At 36.2% G+C, this 21,059-nt stretch overlaps 1 protein-coding gene and 1 long non-coding RNA gene across 5 annotated transcripts in view; one reads left to right on the forward strand and one right to left on the reverse strand.

The window, feature by feature from the left end:
• Positions 1 to 20,493, reverse strand: part of SIPA1L2 (signal induced proliferation associated 1 like 2) — a 105,860-nt gene extending 85,367 nt beyond the window's left edge. For all 4 annotated transcript variants that reach the window (XM_027721365.2, XM_027721364.2, XM_027721363.2 and 1 more), the window contains exon 1: positions 20,413 to 20,493. The gene's annotated coding sequence lies outside the window, so the exon portion shown is untranslated. The remainder of the gene's footprint in view (positions 1 to 20,412) is intronic.
• Positions 17,339 to 18,062, forward strand: LOC120322925. Its single transcript, XR_005562891.1, has 2 exons — positions 17,339 to 17,418; positions 17,508 to 18,062. It is a non-coding gene; the product is annotated as an uncharacterized LOC120322925 (long non-coding RNA).
• Positions 20,494 to 21,059: the final 566 nt, after the last annotated feature.

Genomic DNA, 21,059 nt, shown 5'->3' on the forward strand with positions numbered 1-21,059 from the left:
TAAGAATTTTCGTCCTTACAACATATAACAAATTGCTACAGATGGAATCATGTGATCAAAAATTAGAAATAATTAAGTAACATCATTTTCTTACTTACCAATCTTCAAAAATTTAAAGCTTCATGAATAGAGGGAGATTTCTAATTGAAAAACATGTTTAGATAAACTTCTAACTGAATGCAGTAGCTCTGTATTTTCTAGAGAAATTATCTCAAATGTTTTTGGGATATGTGCATAAGTTTCAACATAGTGCATACAACTGCTTTTGATTATTCTGAAAAAATAATAGGAATACTGGAGTTGGCACCTCCCTGGCTATCTGAAGAAATGGTTTTTAATTAAAAGTTGAAAGGAAAGTAGAGATGTGCTAAGATTTTGATTGTGATTTCACACTCCAAGGTAGAAATTTGGAAGCAGGTTCAGAAGCTGCACTGAAGTTGACTAAGGAGTCAAGTACTGCAAGAGGAGATATTGTTCAGGAAGAGAGAACAAGTTGCAAGCTTTGACTTTTCTGAGTCAATACGTCACAAAAATTCATGAGGCAATTCCACTTTTCATAAGTCTAGTACAGTGAGGCCCAAAATAAAGCTTTTTCATCCACTCAGTGAAAAGATAAAACAATACATCTATTAAACAGCTGAGGTTGCCTATTCCACGAAGTAGGTTTCCGATGCTGACACAGTACTCAAGAGAGCCTTTGAAATATACAAAGCCATTTTTAGCCAGAACAAGAAGTTCTTTCACATGCTTCTATTATAACTGTGTTTGATAGTAAAAATGCTGCCTCAGGGAGGAGGACAGATTAAGCCTGCCATGTTCACATTGGTGATGTCAGACTATTTGCATTGTCCTAAGCACTTACTCGGATTCTATGATATGAGCTTACAAACCCATACATTGGACATCATCTCCAGAGATCACCAAATTCTTCCAAATAGCAAACCACTTAGTACTAGAACAATACTAATGCTACTCCCATAAGAAATACTCCAATGCATACAGCTTTTAAGGGCATCAAATTTTTTGAAGTAGAAAGAAAGAGCCTCCCTAAAGCAAAAGACACACCCAATACATCCATCATTGGAAGAGACAGTCAAAGGTGGGGGCATGGATTTTAGTCACGGGTACACAACAGCTTGAGTTTGAGAAACAAACTCCCTATTTCATTCCAAAAATCTTCTGTTTTGACAAATTATCATAAGACTTATTACCCAGTGGAAACAGGCATTCCAGAGTGGTTTCAGTAAGGAAATGTAAGGACTCTAAATAATAACTGATAAAAGGTTGAACATTCATTCTGCTCATGTTCATGAGAAACAGGTATGTCATTCAACAGGTCTCCATATATTTACCTGCAGCAGACCTCGCTGGCTCAAAATAATCAGATTTTTGCATTATAACCATATGTACAAGAATATGTTTTTCAGACAACCTCTCAAAGATCCATCAACTGCATAAAACTTGGAGTACCAGGGAACATCTGGATATGACATTAATACTCAGTGCCTACAAGATTACAATATTTTGTTACACACACTATTTTATCCCATTTCCTGTTGTACATAGAAATTTGAGAGAAAACTGCAACCATTAAAATAAGATTTCAGAGACTTTGCTAAATATACCTTTTGTTCATACTTATTATTGTATTTCCCACCCAATATCAAAGATATGTGCATTGTCTTTGGGAGTTTTCCTGTAATAACACTATGATGATATTCAAGTTTGTCTACCACAGGACTCCAATTTCTATTGGAGTCTATCTATTAGAAAGGCTCACATAAAGTAAATTGTCCAGTTTCCTTAGGGAAAAAATACTGTTTCAGAAAAACACTATCTGGGTGATGCTCTGGAGAATTTCTACAGAGAGGCCTTACAGCTGTAGGCCTGTGACAGCAGAGGGTTCTCCATGTGACCACGCAAATCACAAACGCATATATCCAGTGTCATCCAGAGATTCGTCAAACTTGCTACAGTTTCCCGAAGATCGGCACAAAGGCAACATGCTGATTGCCTTCCCTCCTTCCGCTGGGCCTATCGCACTGACCTGACATTTCCAAACACCACCTGGCACTGAACAATACAGGTCGGGCAAAAAGCACCTCTGAGACAGCCAGCTGAGGGGCTGGTTGTTCTACAGCCTCATACGGCTACCACCTAGTTCTTACCAAGTGAACACCATAATGAACACAGTGTTTCTCAAAATTTTTTGGAGTGTGGCTCCTGTTAAAAGTCCTTCCTCTGTGCCATCTTGACCAGCCACATTCCTCCAGGGTGGATAAAAACAGTCTGTGATTATTAAAGGTAACTGTAGACATTCACCTACACACTCTATAGAGAATGAGCTGCTGCAGCTAACATCGCTTTTTCTAACACCTTGCAACCTCTGGGCAAAGAGGGAACCACAAAGTGGATAAATACAGTCTTAGAAGACCAAATTAATTCATCTCTAAAGGAAAAAAATGCCTTAAGTCTGCTTTATTGTTAAAGTAAAAGGAGAAGTATCTGAATAACTTCTCCCATCACAAAAGTTCACAACAATGAAAAAAACCTAAATACACTGCCTATGACAACAGAGAGAACATTCAAAACTCAAAACATTCTAGCATAGAAGAGATCTCTAACTACATACTAAGAAGGTGGTACAGAAGCACATTTTACGGAAAAAATTGGAAATACTAGCTTTGTTTCTCTATCTTGTGTTTTCAAGAAAATGAAACAGGAAATAAGTTTTATGCCATGTCATCTGGCAGTAGAATGGATATATTACACTTCTGAATTATTTTTCATATTAATGAAGTGGTTGATTAAAGTAAAATAAGTTTTAAAGAAAAAGGAAACATGACCATTTCTCTTCATTGTCTTTTATGGAAATTGTTTCAGTTCGACCTTGGTTCTTTATCAGCTGGCATGAATTGTGAGGTAGCATAAACTGATAATATTACTGGCGAGTTTTCAGAATCTTAGCTTCAAGCTGACGGGGGATCTGCAGTTTCAGATGTCAGCAAGTAACTCCTCAGGTACTTCTGCATCTCTTTAGAGCTATAAGATATCATTTCATATCACTGTGCATCAAGATCTTTTTTAAAAGCTATATTTTGAGAACAGAAATTTCACTTTTTTTATCCTTCTTCTCTAAATCAAAAGAGCAAGAATTCCAAATAGAAAGAAAATACGTTGAAATATATGGTGACCATAATACACTGAATTCATACAGTGTTACTACATAAAAACTATTTTATTCTTAATTTTACAGCATAATCTGGAAAATAGATTTCATATTAACAAAATACATTAAGAATTTGGTAACTTGTGCCCACCTGACATTTCTAAGCACATGTGTGGACCACTTGGCCCTGAACAATAAAACTCAGGCAAACAAGAGTCTCTCTGAAGCAGTCAGCCTCTAGGCTGGTTATTCTACAGCTTTGTAGAGTAAGAGTTCTTTTCTGATGAATAAAACCTTTTCACATAATTCTAGACACAAACAGAAGAACAGTAGCAGGAGTGGGAGAGTTGTTAGTAGAATATTGTTCTTCATTTTTCATCAGTCCACTCAAATTTGGCACCACTTGATAGCAATAAAAAGTCACAGCCATCTGTTCAGTGATCATTTGATATATTATCTAGAATCAAATTGTTGTTAGGCTAAAAACCTTGTTATCAATGAGACTTAGGAGGGTTGTAATTGAAAATAATTTTGTTAAAGCTTTATGGAACACTTCCTTCTGCTACCCCCCAAATACATATAAAAAAAAAAAGACGTCAAAAAAACCCTAACAACCAAAACCACTGCAAAAAATAAGATAGCATAATCATTGCTCTACAGTTTTCCTTTAGTTTACTAGGTTAAAGCACACATCAGAGAACTTTCTGGAGTTGTCTTGCTGAGAAAATAAGCTATATAAATACATTTTAAACTGAAAAAGAATAGCAGTCTTCAAAAATATAGTGTGGAAACACATCTTTCAAAAACTTTGAGTCAGAGAGGCAAGATCTCATTTTTCTAGACTGGAAAGAAGACTTTTTGTCAGATATATGAATTTTCCAGACAAAGTCATCAGAGTCATCATCATGACTGGGGTCGTGATGGACTGTGGTCCACTTTTGGGAGGCATGGGGAATGTTAATTATAAATTTGTATTCATCTGGAATGGTTTGCTTTTATAGGGCCAATTTTGTTTTAACTTTTGCTTTTAAAATTCTGATTACATAACACCCCATCCAATAAATCAGACACTGAATTTTATATTTGATTTATCAAGTTCTACTCCTTATGTAAATGAAAACGTTCAAATAGGAGGGTATAATTAACATATCCAAAGTGTTCGCACACAGGCATAGTAATGCAGCGTAGGCATTGTAAAAAATCTGCCTCTGAATTTCATTATTGGCTTTGATTTAGCACAAAGTTTTGGGTCAGCCAACAAACTGTATATCATTCATACAGACCGCACATTTCTGGAACTGTGTTTTTACTTGCTGTCAGTGCCTATCTCCCTCTTTTTTTGCAGCTTATTTGCATTATAGAAACCAGAGATTTATTTCAAAATCCAAATTTAGAAAGCAACAATCACATTTGCTGTGTTTCTGACTCTTAAAAGGCTCAGATTTTAAGAGAAGCTACACATTTGACATATAAACAACATAAATGGCATTCCTTCTCGTTCCCCATACATACTCAACTACTTATCAGTAAAATCAACAGGTTCTTTTACCCCAAAATTCAGGACATTATCAAATAAATCTTATTTTCTTTATTACCCAGATAACCTTTATAACTCTGACTGCATATTTGTCAACAATTATAAATTGCTTACAAAAGGTCTCAGCTATTCATGTCAACATTATGTATGACCCTTTAATAAAAATATCCTTACCTAGGGCAATTCATAATGTGATTTTAAATAATGTTCTACAGAATCCGCTAGGCTAGCTTTTCTAAAACCAATAAATGTACATGAGAATTAAAAAACCTACCAACCAACCAAGGCAATTAAAGATGCACTGAACTATCCATAGAGTAAGCTCATGTGAATTTCTTCTGTCTTGAATGAAGTATGATCAGTAGTCTTTTGCAATGCCAAAGGCAATAAAATCAAAATAGTCTGGGACTTACTAAGCATCAGTGGTGATATACTATTTTTTACTCTAAAAACTCCCTCAAAACAACAATAATAGACCAAGCCCAAAGATACTAAGAATTTTGATAAATACTTCTGTTTCTATCAAGTGTATATTTCAGTTCTTTCAATGTCTTCCAGACACATTCCATAGGAGCAAATCTTAGTGCAGGTTCAAGGTTGCATTCCTCAAGTGTGTGCATAAAAAAAAATGCTTTTGCATACAAATGCATCGATACTCCCATTAGTCTGTAAGCCCATGTTAAAAACAATTTTGAGAAAAAAATTTTTGCAAACTGTTGTACCATCTTTAAACTTAAATAAAATCACAATTTCCCTCCCATCTTGTTTTTTAAATACTCTGAACTCTGCTTTATAGGCTTAAACTGAATTAAACAGAAACTCTATAGACTCGAGAATATTTTAATATTTTAATATAGATAAAATAATATTTTTTCAGACTGTGGTATCTATGAGGAAAAACACCTCTTCTTCCTAGATGATAAACAGCTTTCTGAAAATGCAGACTAAATTTCTGGTCAACAGTTTTGATTTTATATGAAGAAAGACTTCCCCTCCTTTCCCTTAGCTAGAGAACTATATTAAAATAAAAAGCTTCGGCAGCAATCTGGGCCAAAACAGAGGGGTATAAACTTGCTAAGTAATCATCTAAAACCATATTTAGAAAAATTAAAAGGCTACTTTTACTTCAGAAGGCTTCATTACATGAGACCTACACAGGCAGTGAAACAAATTTAAATTAGTAAATTGTAGCAGACTGCTCTTAGAATGGGAGTGTGGGGGACATTCAGTAAAATTACGTTTTAAGGAACCATGTCATTCCGCTTAAAATTAAGTTGCACAGTTTCAGTATTGTTTTTCCTATTACTCTTACTCAGGAATTCACTCTGATTTTCTATCCAAAATGTCAAGTCTTGGAAAAAAAAAAAAAAACAACCAGTGCCAAAGTCTCATGAATAGCTCTTTCAGCATATCATCAAATCATTAACCAGACTGTCCACATTTCACTGGGAAGATTTTGTTATGCATATTTATATTTACAAAATAAATAGCACGGGTATACTTTTCCTTCCATTCAAGGATTTGTTAACTTTCTATAAAAGTAATGGTGTGCATCTGCATGCCATATTTGCCCCATATGCCAGGAATTCTTTGCCTCTCATGATGTGGTTACCATCTATATTCCAGTGTGCTTCTTCACTTCCTCTTTTCTCTATTTCCATACACTAGAATCCATGTATTCAACAAATCATACCAAATTCATGCAACATTTTTCCATCTCAATCTATATGTATATCATCTTCTTTTCAAGGAGCACAAATCAGACAACGAATCTGTGTTAGGACCATGACACCCTTTGGTCTGGAATGAGAGTATTCACAGCTAATTCTTACTCAAGCATAGCTATTCAGAATGTAAACAGGCCAATAAGGTAAATTAAGATGCCAGGCAAAGTTAGGATGGTAATGGTTGTCATCAACCATTTATCTTATTTCCAAGCATCTACAGAGATGGCAAAAGCTTGCTAATCACCAGTCAAAAGCTCCCACACATTCATGCTATCTGTTTTCCACCCAAATCAATTGGTTTCTGTCCATGATGCCGAAAACCATCCTGAAAAACTCAGAATTAATCCAACTCCTTGTTCAAAATAACCTGTTATCAAGAAGTGATCTGTCTCTTCCTGGCAAGTTCAGACTCCTATAACATCATGGAAGGAAAAAAACATCCTATATCATTGTCTTCACCCGAGCCCGTTTCTTCCTCTTTTATAAATATCCTTTTCCTTGTCCTTTCCAAGGTCTAGCACTCTGACAAAAGTCCAGCTTTCCAACACAGCCTTGAAGTTCAGCTGACTTTAAAAGTATGTCTTTGCTATAGCCTCCTTATCTAGAAATACTTCCATTTAATTCTTTAGTTTTACTAGTCATTTCTGCACTGAATGTTTTGTTTTCTTTAATTTCACTGCTGTTCCTCTACTGTCACTTCCTTTATCTCAATATTTTTCCTTCTCATTAGCATCTTCCTAAAGTATCATTCATCAGTCCTTTCTTTTTTCCCAAGATACATCTTTTTAGTATCCAAGACAGTCAGATGAGACACTGTACAACATTACTAGTATCAGTTACCTTGGTTGCCTTTATCCTTTCCAGGAGAGTAGAGAAGCTATGGGATTTTTTAAAATGTCCACTATGCTGTATGATTATTTAAATGCTTCTTTTCCTTTGAATAAGAAGGGTATATACCTACAATCAACAGTTAATAGCATGTGTTGCTCCTGGGTGCTAATCCATCCCTCCACCTCCCGTCAAAATCAAGTCAAAACAAATATGTACTTCAATATGTTCTTAAAGTCAGCAAATTATCTACTTCAAACAATAGCCTAGAGAGGATTCCAAGGAACAAAGCCCTTCAGAGAACACTGTCATTAACCCTTTGTCAATTACAAAAGTATGTAAACAAATAAAATCTTAAAAGATGATGAATTACATATTTTTAGAATAGATAAACCAAAACAAGAACAGAATATGGAAAAAAGGAAAATATATAGTAGCCTTTGTGCTACTATATCACACTTTTTAAAACTAGAATATTTTTTTAATAATCTATTTCACTTTTCAGCTATTATTTTAGAGGAAATATGATAGAAATATTTATACTTTCCTTTAAAAAACTAATCATTAAACACTTCATAAACTGATTTAAGCTACTTGGAAAGTGTTCAGTTAATACATGAGTTTAAACATTGAGATTAGTATTTATAAACCTCAAAAATGCATATCAAAGTCACAAAATAATTCAAACAAATAGAACATGTATGAAGAAAAAAAAAAACTAAGACTTCTATCAAGAGAATAACTGAAATACCTGTTCTTGATCAAAGTACTTCATGAATACAACAATTCATTTTGAATATGAAATGGGAATGCCATATTATTTTGTCACATCTTCCTGGAAGACTGTGTTGCATAAAAGGAGTCATATACTAACTGGAATTAGTTTCTTCTTGCTAAGACACTTCAAAAATACCTTTTAATAGTAGAGACTAGACTTACTGTTCCAGTTAAAGCAATTCTTCCACAGATTAAAAGCAAATGGGTCTCTATGCTTACTAATAAAACTCTTCATGAAAGAACCAAAGGCCTATCAACTCATGAGCCAATCAGTTCTTCCATTCTAATATTCAATGTGGAAATCCTAAAGTATTTGAAACTAAGCTAAATATTATTCCTTGCCCAAAAGTGCCAGCTAGATAGAACTAACAGAATTAGTCATAATGAGAGGTAGCAGATCAATTTGTTAGTCTTTGCAGAAAATTAAAAGTAAATCTGTAGTCAGATTTCTCAGGTAAAACACTGACCCTTCCCCATTTCCCCAGTTTGACCCCACCCCCCAATTCAGATGAAAGTGTCTCTCCTATACGAATGGACTTAGTGTCGGATCAAGTGCAAATAAAATGTGACCTTGTTGTATGCAGGAACCACTCAAGGGAGAAATTTAGAAGTCATTGCACCATGGTCAATGACAGAAAATGGCTTGGTGAGCACCTGAGTCCTCAGCACCCTTGGATGGATCCCATCCAACCCCATAAACTTGTAGGTGACCAAGTGGAGTAGCAGGTTGCTGACCATTTCCCCTTGGATTACAGGGGCTTCATTCTGCTCCCTGTCTCTGTCTTCAAGCTCAAGGAGCTGTGTACCTGAAGAACAATTGGTCTTATTATTAAAAACTATTAAAGACAAAGAAGGCATTAAGTACCTCATTCTTTGTCACTATGTGACAAAGAATGCACCCAATTAAGGCAGGACAATGTATCTCAATGCAAAAGTTCTTTTCATATTTGTTTCTCAAACAAGTTATAACTCAAAGGAGTATTTGTTGAATGTCTAAATTTTTAATAAATCTTAATAAATGGTAATTTTTTAAAGCAGATAGTGGCAACATTTTTAAGTTCGAAAAAAGCACATTTTTAAACAAACACACAAAAATTGAACGCAATGTACTGATATACAATTAATTGTTCCTACATATACAATGACTCTACATTCGAATGAGACAAAATTCAATGCACCCTGCAAGCTGCTTTGCACATAGAAAAAAGTTGAGTGAAACTACTATAGTAGCATATTGTGCTTAAGCTAAACAAGACAGGCATTATTTCCATTGAACTCTACAGAACCCCAGTGACAGTGTGCAGTAACTGGGAAAAGAGCACACATTAACATAAAAATTCTAAGTCTCCTGGAGAAAAGCAGCTTTGTGGAAACTGCAGAACTGAAATACAAATACAGAAAAAAATATCCAATACTGCTACACAGTACAACACAGTAAACATCTTCCTACCCTGAAATACTCCAAGAAGGAAACAAATTTGAGTTTGATTTGTCTTGATAGTGTTTGTGTTGGGTTTTTTTGTTTGTGAGTTGGTTGGTTTGGGTCTTTTGGGGAGGAGGGGTGTTTGATTTTTGTTTTTAGAGGAAAGTTATTTTATTAATTAAAAAATTAGTACAGTCTGTTCAATATACAGCTTGCTTTCCAAGTAACATTTCTAACTATGTATTCCTATTGTGTTGCAATATCCTTTAGATCCCAGTAAGAAATAAATTCTCACTTCTCTACTTAATACAGAAAAGGAAATTAAATCTTATTGCAACAAGTCTACAAAATGGAAGTTCAGCCATCAATGCCCCAGTGAAATACTGAAACTACCAATCAACTGGCTAGTATGAAGTCAAAAGGCATGTAGAGGAAAGTTTGCAGATGTCCATCTTCAGCAAATACAGAAACACTTAGAAACCAAACTATTCATGTAACAGGAAAAAAAAAATAATTCTTCACAGTTCTAGCTATCATCAACCTCTAATAATTGTAGACTAGACAACGGAAGTAGATGCTGAGTCTGGGCAATGGACATGTAGGCGGAACTTCACTGGAAATGTTTGCTTCCAGAGAATGAATGAATACCACTTGATAGACCACATATGTGGTCAACTGAAAGATTTTTTAAAACATGGATCACTATCAAAACCAGATGTCTTCTGATTCAATTAATAAGCAGATTTCCTAACAATTGAATAAAGAAGGTAGCATGTACATTATGGAATTAAGTGTGAATAACACACTGCAAAGATTCACCCATAGAATACATACAGACACTTCTGTCCTGCCTTTGTAAAGGCATTTTTACAAGGGAGTACAAGAACTAAAAGTGTGCCAAAAATCAACAAACCAATCAAAAAAAAAAAACTAAACAAAAAAACCCAACCCAAAACAAAACCTCAAAAACAAACAAACAAACAAACCCAACAAAAAACTCAACCATCCACCTCCTGAAATAGCCTTCAGAGAAGGCGTGGGATGCCTCAGTAAGATCTCCTTCCATGCTATGAAACAATGTCCTATTACAACAGTCTGTAATTTAAACATAAATACAGAAACATCTCTTTACACTGCGCTTAGTTCTGCTCCTGCTAATGAGAGAACAGAAGATAAGTACAAAAAAATTTAGTAAAATTTTCACTGAGCAGTATGCCCAACATAGCTGGGCAGTTGCTGGGCTGAATACTTAAGGGAATATACCATGTAAAAAGGACAGAGCATCTAGGTGGGAACAACTGAAACAAAAATATGGGGATTGCTCACTGCATGCAAATCAGCACAATTACTGAGGGTTGAAAGGAGACAGTAAGTATACTCTAGTCAAAGCTGACACTTGGAAGCCATTAAGAGCAATAAAAAAAAATAAATCTGTCAGTTAGAAAACTTAAGTCCTATGTTAACATTCCAGGCATGGAGTTGGGAGAAGGAGGGGAAAAGTAGAAGAAGAAAGTAAATTAACTACAAAGAGAACTGCTGGACAAATTATTTTTAATAGGACCAGATAATTTAATTAAGCACTACTAATATATTGTAACTAAAATTACTATTTTCTTACCAGTGTTTCTCTCTACCTCTAAGTCTATACAACACCTAAAATCAGTTTTGCAGTCCTATCCATGGCCTGAGCAAGATTGAATTGCTTGATCCCTTAGGTTAGGAAGAATACGAACACAAAGTCTGAAGTACATACAAGATATAAATGTATGCACCAGAAGGGTCAGGAGGCTTGCATGTACTAACTAAGCTCAGATCTCTTCTCTTTAGCAACTACGTGGATCACGGGCACATAACCTGGTGGCTTAACTAAAGCAAAAGGAAAGAAGGTGTTGGGCTATTTTATTATTTTAAGAAAGGGATATAAGAGAGGGGGCACTATTGCAATACTGGGTGAAACAAAGAGAAGGAAAGTGTATGAGAAAGCTCCAGAAAAGGGAGCATGTGGGTGCTGAGGGGCACATAATAGAATACATGTCCCAGTAGAATGCAGTCTGTCATCACCCATCCATTGATCTTATAGCCAAAGCTGGGAGGTTAGTATGAGGGACTGATTTTTCTGGCAAAAGACAGCTAAACAAACAGAAATCCCAATCCAGTTTCGTAAAGATTTTTCACTCAGCACTACAGTAATACATGAAAAAAAGCCAAAATAACTTTAAATCAACCAGAGGAGTAAAGCACTAATACTACACCATCTACTTCAGTTTGATATTCACAAAGAAGAGAGATGAGAGACCAGGAAACCTGAACCTTCCAACAATGAAATAATTACTTTAGTACATAGTTCTAGAAGTTGTGCACACATCTCATATTAAGCCCCACACACCTAACACAATGGAGAATTCTACTTTAGTGTCCTATGTGAGTTTAGTAATAAAAAAAATACAAGGGCAACTGGAATACAAACATGGAGGTTCAAGACAAAAATCATCTTACTTAATTAAACACACTTGTCAACTACATGATTTCAGTATGCAGTTTGTCAACTTCTGTATTTTCATAGTTACTTCTTTAAAATGGCATTCAACCCCCTCACCACCCCAAAAAAAGGAGCTTAAATTTAAAAATAGCCTCAATTTTAACTTTCTAGCTACATCACTTCATTATCTTGATAAAAATTATCAATCCTAACAACTCCTTGGAGTGGTAATAATCCTATGATAGAGCAAGTTTCCTTCTACTTCATCCAGTAATACCACACCTCAGCAACTTGAAATCTATCATAGTTCCATACACTAACCCATTTGAGAAAAACATAGTATTTCAAACACTTATTTCTAATTTAAGAACACTGTTTAAGAACACTGTTTCTAAGTCAAACTATATCAAACACAAAGTAAGGGAGATCCTAAGATTACCTTGCTAAATCTAGAAGTACTGTAAGTGCTGGCTGCCCTGGAGACAAAGTTAGCTGACATGCATACAGCTGTCATATAATTGACATTCTTCCTCCTGCTCAGACAAAGCTACCAACTGCCAAATGCTACCTAATAATTAGCATATGTAAAGCAAAAGGGCTAGACTATGCCATCAGTTTATCTGCTCCTTAGAAAATAGTTTTGAATGAAACCTGCAGCCCACTCTGACCTTGAAAATTCTAAAACAAAAAAGGCTTGTCAATAGGAACAAAACAGAAAAAAAAAAAACAAAACAAAAAAAACAAAACAACAAAAAAACCCCACAAAGAAGTCTATTTACAGGTATATTCTAATTTTTAAAAAGGCACAGGAAGATATTTCTAAGTATGGTCTTCTTAAAAAAAAATAATCCTACTTTAGCGAAGGATAAAAACAATCAGAGTCAAAAATCAAAGTCATATTCTTTGTATCTGGCTTCTAAACATGGTACAACAATAACATCAATCACTAAGTCAGAGAAATTAACTAAATATCTGTGAATGGTGCTTTGGAGCCAAGCGAAAAATAAAGAAAGGCAAAGTAGAAATAGACAGTCTACCTAATCTGTCAGTCACCCAAACATAATTAGCTATTATCATCATTAACAACAATAAAGATCACTTTTCTATAGTCTCCAAGAGACAAATAACAAAAGGAAGGATGTTACATACAGAAATGCCTGCGCTTCTCTTTTCTTCTAAAGAGACAGTCAGCATATATGCTTAACAAAAAGTACATGAAATGGAAGCATGTGTTTCTGTCCCTCTTAGAAACAACCACTTCAAAAAATGTTTAAAAATTTAGTTTATATTTTGAGAAAACTTTCTTGCTGCAGTGGACTTTGATCTTCAGCATTTGATGGCATTTAGTCCTGCCCTTCCTGAAACTGCCTGGAGCACTTAATGTCACTAGTCTTAAATACAACAGAAAAATCTCAAGAAATTTCAAGAAAAAACCTTTCTGTTTATTTATTTTTAAATATGATTTCTTTCCATCCATATGAGTCTCTCATATTTGCAATAAGATAAAACAGAAAAACTGTGTACAAGCAGACACTAGATGAAGTGGAGGATCTGGGAAAATTTTGTGTCCCTCTTTCCCCCTTCTCACAGGCTGCCATGCCAGACAGAGTACACACTTCGTTCACAAGGAGGAATTTGACAAGGCAGCAAATCAGGTTACTAGGCTAAATAACAGGAGCGAGATGGCAAGACAAAGAAAAAAAATTGCAAGAAGTCTAACAGATAAGAACTACGAAGTATTGTTCACAGCAAATGAATAACTTTTTAGAGAACCATGAAAGACAAATAGACTACTTGTGAGATTTCTAATTTCTAATTTTCCTCGCCTCTTGCAGTCTCCTCCCCCCTCAGCTTTGCAAACAGACAGGGCTCAGAGTGTGCTGGGTTAATAACCAGACCAGGTCAGCCTGCAAGAGATTATTTTAAGCTGTCTGCATTTTTTAGATAGGAGTGGATGAGATAGGCTACCCAAGAGAAGATCAAATATAACAAGAGGTCATCAGTATCATAAAAATCAATATTTTAAGACTAAAATTTACTGAAAACAAAAATTTAGACATTGCATACACAGGATAAAAAATATTACAGCATAGCTGGTTTCACAAAATTCAAAGCTCTCATATATCTTTTAGACAATCCATTTTGACCCTGGAAAATGCTTCTAAAACCTCATTAAATCTTTCTGCTTCCTAATTAACTGAGCCTGAAAAATATTCTGATGTCTATTACCCTGCTACCTAAGCTCACGAACCAAGGAATGAACAGCCCAAGCATTTTCCCTGCAACTAGATTAAGAAAAAGCTGCAAGTGACCTTGACTTAATCTTTTTAATTAATGGAATTTATCAATATGTTCTAGCTTTTTTCCTGCTTGAAAAATAGACATCAATTTCTCCCCTTTTGCTATTTTCTCAGAACCACACAGTCTTCAAAGTCGGAAGAGACTACCGGAGATTATGTAGCCCAACTGTCCTGGGTGAGAGAGATTAGCTGCTCATGGTCATGTCTAGTTAGGTTTTAAATATCTTCAAGGATGGAAAATCCACAACCTCTCCCAGAAGCCTGTTCCACTGCCCAACCACCCTCATAGGAGAAGTCTTTTCTTATGTTCAGATGGAATTTCACATATTTCAAATTATGCCCATGGCCTCTTGTCCTGTCACTGGGCACCACTGAAAATAGCCTAACTCCTCTTTACATCCTCCCTTCAAGTACTTATACATTGATGAGATCCTCCTTAGCCTTCTCTAGGCCAATCAGCTCCAGCTCACTCAGCTTTTCCCAATACGAGAAATGTTCCAGTCCCTTAACCTTCTTTGTGGCCTGGACTGGACGCTTTCCGGTATGTCCATCTCTCTCTTGTACTGAGAAACCCAGAACTGCACATAGTATTATCACCAGCGCTGCCACAAGGACACTTTGCTGGGTTATTTCTCCCCAGCTGCAGGAATTGGCACTTTTTTGAACTAGGGACGTTCTCCTCTACCCGTTCGTCTAGGTCCCTCTGGATGGCAGCCCAACCGCACTCCTCTTAGTTTTGTATCTGGAAATACCTTCTAGGATTACTTGCTCTGTCACCTTCACAAGGACAGGCAAGCCTTATTGACCTGTACTTCTCCAGATTCTTCTTGAACAGACTTTTTTTCAGTCCTTGGGAACCTCTCCAAATCACATGGCCCTTTGAAGAAAATCAAGAGTGCCCTCACACTGACATCAGCTCCATCTGCATTTATGGGTGCACCCTCTATTTAGTCCCATGGACTTCTTTATGATCAGTTTAAATATCTCTTAATTTAATCACCCTCCACTGATGGTAAATCTTGCTTGCTCCACACTGTCTGGGGTTCCAGAAGGCCAGTCTTACCAGTGAAGACTGAAGTGAAAAATCTATTGAACTCTTCAGCTTTTTCTGTGCCTGTTGTCACCAGATCCCCTATCCCACTATCAGTGGACTCACATTTTCCCTAGCATTCCTTCTATTGCTTATGTATTTGCAACAGGGGATTTTTGTTGCCCTTCACATCTTTCACCAGCTTTAATTCCAGAAGGGTTTTGGCTCTCCCTGAACTATTTTCAAATTCTTGTTTTGTTTTGTTTTTTTTATTTCCCATCTTTCCCATGTTGTTCCATGTTCTGTTTCTCCAGTTTTCTCTGAGAAGTCTCTCCTTCACAAACGCATAGCTCTTTTTTTCCAACCTTCCCACTCATCCTGCATAATTCTAGTAACAATCAGAAACAAGCTCATAGGATGTTTTTTACCCATTTTGCACCTTATCTTCAAAAGTATTTGCATTAATTCTTAATTATTTCAAATATTTCATTAGAAGTCTTTTTCTGCATGAGGTAGAAACAAAGGATTTCAATTAAGATAATTTATTGTAATCCTTCACTTTGTATACAAGAACAACACATAAATCATTTTGCTGAAATAAATTAGATTATATTAAGAGATCAGGATGGTGTGTGTCCTTTCTGCCCTCCCTCCCAACAACTTTCTTTCATTCTTTTTATTTGCTTATTAAGACATTTGTTGTTTTTTCTTACATCTCTTTAGTTAGCACCAGTGGTACATCAGCCTCTTCCTCAAAGAGAAAATATATATTACATTTGCTAAGGGCTAGGGAAAGGAAGTTTAGCACTAGCTTCTCTTATTTTTATTTTTAATTAGCTGTCTCTTTCCCTTCTAAGACTCATCACTCCCTAGTTCTTGATCCTAACTCTCCCACCCAACCTGCCAACACTGCCTCTTTTTTTTCCCCATGCCCTCTCCAAAACAGCTAACACGAAATGCACATTAGTAAGCTCTTCTGTTTTATTAACATGCATCTTATTTTACCTTGACTTCTACTTTGATGGAACTCACAAATAATGCATGCTTAGTCAACTAGTGCTTCTTACTGTTACCTCTTTGTTATTTAGAGTGATACAGCATTTGTAGAGGTGAGAGAATCCTACTTCTTTCCAAACTCCAGTAGGCTAAATGGAAAAATCCAGCCAAACTAACAAATCTTCCCAGAACCACACACTTTGTAGAGCACAGTGCAGAAAGACAGAACATAGCACAGGTATTTTTTTGGCTCACTGCCTTTAGGAACCAAAATAGTCCTCTGCCTCAACTGGTAAGTCCTGCTACATTTATGACAGTCAGAAGGGACCCAGACTAGGAAGACCAACTCTGCAGACTGGTATGATTTTACAAAAACAGAAATAATGCACAGCATTACTAGTATTCTGTAGTATGTGATTAACTTTTTAAAAAAATATTGGTTCACTTATCCTATGACCTTTCCACCCAGATGGCAGATGAAACAACTATTAAGACTATGGGTCTCTCCAAGACAAAAGCATACATGCCTTGAAAAATTAAGCAGCTTGATATTTTATTTATACTTAAGTATAAAGATGTGGAGGACACAGAATCAGACTGGGAAAGATTTCAAGCACGGAGAAGAATTTATGATGGTTGAGAAGAATTTATTACATGGACTTTCGAAGTTTCAACAGAATTTAAAAACTGTTAATATAACACCCCATTCATGTGCATTGTTTGGGCATGTCCAGACTTGCCCTGAGTTGTTTGTTCCCTGCTTCCCTGCTCCTCCCTTTGATTGGCTGGAATATGCCGCAGTGTGGAGTGAGCTCCCATTGGTCCTCGGTCTTCCCCAGCTCCTCCCAAATTCCTCCCTCTTCTCCCAAATTCTTTCCCTCATTTGTTCCCCTGGTTGTCTATCCCATGCTCCTCCCAGTTTTCCAGCTCCTTCTACCCAAACCCTATGTAAACCCATGTTCACCCTCAATAAAGGGAGATAGCTTCGACCTTCTACCTTGTGTCATGACTCTTATTGCTGTCTCAGTCCCATTGCTTCCCCCCGGACTGTGGCATAAATACTTCTCACAGAGGAACTAAAGGATACTAATTTGGAGATTGAGAAGACCATACAGCATTATCGAACATAGTGCATTGCTACTGACAAAACTGGTATGTGCCTATCTGCATTTCTAGCTAGTTGTTTTTCACTTACTGGTTAGAGCTAAAATTCCATCATTATTCCCTCATCACATCTGGAGTATTGTGTTCTGGATTCCCCAGTACAAGAACAACATGGAATGATAGAAGCAAACCCAGAAAAGTGCCACTAAAAAGACTGAGGGATTGGAGCATCTTTCATGTGAGGAAAGGCTAAGGGAGCTGGGACTGTTCATACTGGAGAAGAGAAGGCTCAGAGGGGATCTTACAAGTGCCTAACTGGGGGCAGTGAAAAGGAAGCCAGAGTCTTCTCATTGGTGTTCAATGAGAGGATAAGAGGCAATAAGACAGGAAACACATGAACCTCCATCTAAACATAAGAAAATATTTTTTGACTGAGAGTCAGACAGTAGAACAGGTTGCTGAGAGAAGTTGTGGGGTCTCCACCCTTGAAGATATTTAAAACCTGACTGGACTTAACCCTGAGCAACCTGCTCTAGCTGATCATCCTTTAGCAGGAGGGTTAGACTGTCCTACTCAGAAATTTTATGACTTGTCCAATACAGTTCAGGTTCTGAAAACAATTTTCTTTGTACCAAATGCATGCCATGTTTTCCGTAAGTCGTGTCACACTGTAAATATACTATCAGATCAAATTTACTGCTATACATTTTTGTTTGCATTCGTTTCTGAATATATGGTATGTTTATGCACAAACTACACTCTTCTATCTACCCCCCTATCATAACTATCAATACCGTATACAAACTGTCAATAGATTAGGTTTTCATTAATTCACGTGAATATATAAGCCTTTAGAAGCTGGTTCATCACAAGGTCACAAACATACTTCCAAAACACCAAACTACAAGATTGAATAGGGTGTCCCATGTACACGTCCCTATACAGTAACTATCAGAAATATAAAAGGAGTAGTGGTTCACTAGCTTGTAGATCAGTTTATCAGTAGATAAACAATACACATCATTAAAGATTGAACATCTGCAACCCTCATTCTTTTTGCAGCATTATTATATTACAACTACTATTACTCTTAACTACAGAAAGAGAGCAAAAGAAAATTACAAATTGTATTTTTCAGTTTCTTCCAGACTTCTTTAAACATCTACTATGCCTTGGCTAACTATACAGCCAAAAGATAAAGCAAATGCAATATTAGAAGTGGTTAGCACACTATTCTAGACTAGATTTACCAGTGTTAAGCTCTCTTGTACTACATTAGCTTTATTCAAATGCAGATATTCCTGACAACACACAATACAAAATATGTTACAATATTGTCCTCTCAGTCACAGTACTTCTGAAGCAAAACATACTGTTTGTATGAAAAGTAGTAGGTAAAATTTTCAGAGGTATGTTATACACTGCCTTTAATATAGCAGAACTTCATCAGGCTCAGTAACACAGGAGTCTGGTGATCTTTTGTATTACAGAACTATTTATTGAGAAATGGAGTCTCAGATGAGAAGGGGAAAGAAACTATTAACTTGATGTAAGCAAAGGAAGCCACTTAAAATCTGATAAATGGTAACATGTAGCTATTAAACATCCACCTAGTTTAACTGCTGTAGCACATGGAAGGCAGAGGGGCTCAGGTGGCTGGACAGAAAGTTCAATTTGGTTTCTTGCATCAAAGCATATGGCAAACATGGCAAGGAAGGTCAATTATTCAGACTCTCCTAAATTTGATTCTTTGAATAGACTGACAAGCCTTTTAAGAATCCAAAAGCAGTTATCTTACTTCATACTTTACAAATATTTAATGCAAAATAAACTTAAAATAAAAACTTTAAAAATTCTGGATTCAGAATTTTTTTTCCTCCTGGAAACAATATGTAGTCAGAAATGAGAGTTAAAAGTTTTACTGGTGTTATTAATATGACAGGCAAAAAAACCTACTACACTAAATGTCTTTAGATGACAGATTGTGTTCAGCCAACATAAAGTATTTCTAAACACAAGCCATCCACTAAAACCATAAACAATCCAGCTGGTCTAGATGAAGAAGTCTGTAAAGGCAGGAGGTATAGGAGGATAACTTCACCTCAATTCCTGGTGCAGAAAATATCAAAATGCCATGATTTTTTACAACTGGAAGCTTGGGAATTTCTACAAGCAGCCTAATTAGCCCTTACAAAGGATATTCTTTCTTTGTATTATGTTAGTGCCTATTTCTGATCATATTAGCTCTTCTCCAGAGGAGGACCAAGCTAAGAACTTCCATATCGTCAAAACTGTGATTTTATTTTTGGCTTATCTGATGCATTAAGGAACACAATCATCATTCTGCATAATAACAGCTGTATAATAAACATTGCCTCAAAGTGGTTGTACCATACACTTCAATACTAACAAGAGGCAAGATTTAAGAAAACTGCTGAACTTCCTCTGAACACCGGCTGAGAGAGTTGATTTTGTTCAGCGTGGAGAAGAGAGGGCTCTGGGAACACCTCATAGCAGCCTCACAGTAGCTAAAAGGGGTTTACAAGAGAGCTGGGGAGGGACTTCTTACAAGGGCATGTAGTGATAGGATGAGGGCGTAATGGCTTTAAACTCAAAGAGTGTAGAATTAGATCAGATATTAGGAAGAAATTCTTTATTGTGAGACTGGTGAGGCACTGGAACAGGTTGACCAGAGAACTTGTGGGTGGAATTGCTCAATACCAGGTTGGATGGGGTCCTGAGCAACACAGTCTAGTGGAAGGTGTCCCTGCCTATGGCAGGGGGATTGGAACTAGATGATCCTCAAGGTCCCTTCCATCTCAAACCGTTTTATCATTCTATGACTAACTTGTATGCCAAGCCATATAAAGGATTCTCTTATGGGTTTGTGAAGATGCTCTAGGTATCCCAAAGAAATATAATTTGTGAGATATCAAACATCAAGAAACAGAACAGCAGAGCTGCCTTTTTATTTTAAAAGTATTTAAAAATACTACAAATATACTAAAAATATATTTTCCACTGGTTACAAAATATGCTTACCTTTGGCTAGAAGGATTCCCAAGGATGCCAACTTAAGTCACTCTTTTTCTGATATCAGCAAAATGGAGATACCTGCAAGTCAAATGAGAAATGTTTGTGGTTTTTATTTTTAGATGAACATATCCACTTATGATACTAAGGCATAAGAAAAAAAGTTTTAAATGAACACTTGTGTAAAATGAAAATCTACTGTTTTGTACATGCAAATAAAATCAAGAACAACTCATTGGCTTTAAAATTCCCAAGGATGCCAACTTAAGTCACTCTTTTTCTGATATCAGCAAAATGGAGATACCTGCAAGTCAAATGAGAAATGTTTGTGGTTTTTATTTTTAGATGAACATATCCACTTATGATACTAAGGCATAAGAAAAAAAGTTTTAAATGAACACTTGTGTAAAATGAAAATCTACTGTTTTGTACATGCAAATAAAATCAAGAACAACTCATTGGCTTTAAAATTCAGCACAGTGTAACACATACCATATGTATGTGTTGCAAAAGAGAATTTAGAGGTGTTATCTGTGCAAGTTCCTGCCAATAAGTGGAAAAAAAAGCATTGCTAGGGGCAAGAGGTCATGAACCAGTAGGTGCTGAACCAACAGACTGTTTCATTATGGACCTGCTTCAAAGGTCACGATAAAGGG

This window comes from Pipra filicauda, unplaced genomic scaffold (genome assembly GCF_003945595.2).
Source record: "Pipra filicauda isolate LSUMZ 115617 unplaced genomic scaffold, ASM394559v2 scaffold16_size7369187_pilon, whole genome shotgun sequence".
Lineage (NCBI taxonomy): Eukaryota > Metazoa > Chordata > Aves > Passeriformes > Pipridae > Pipra > Pipra filicauda.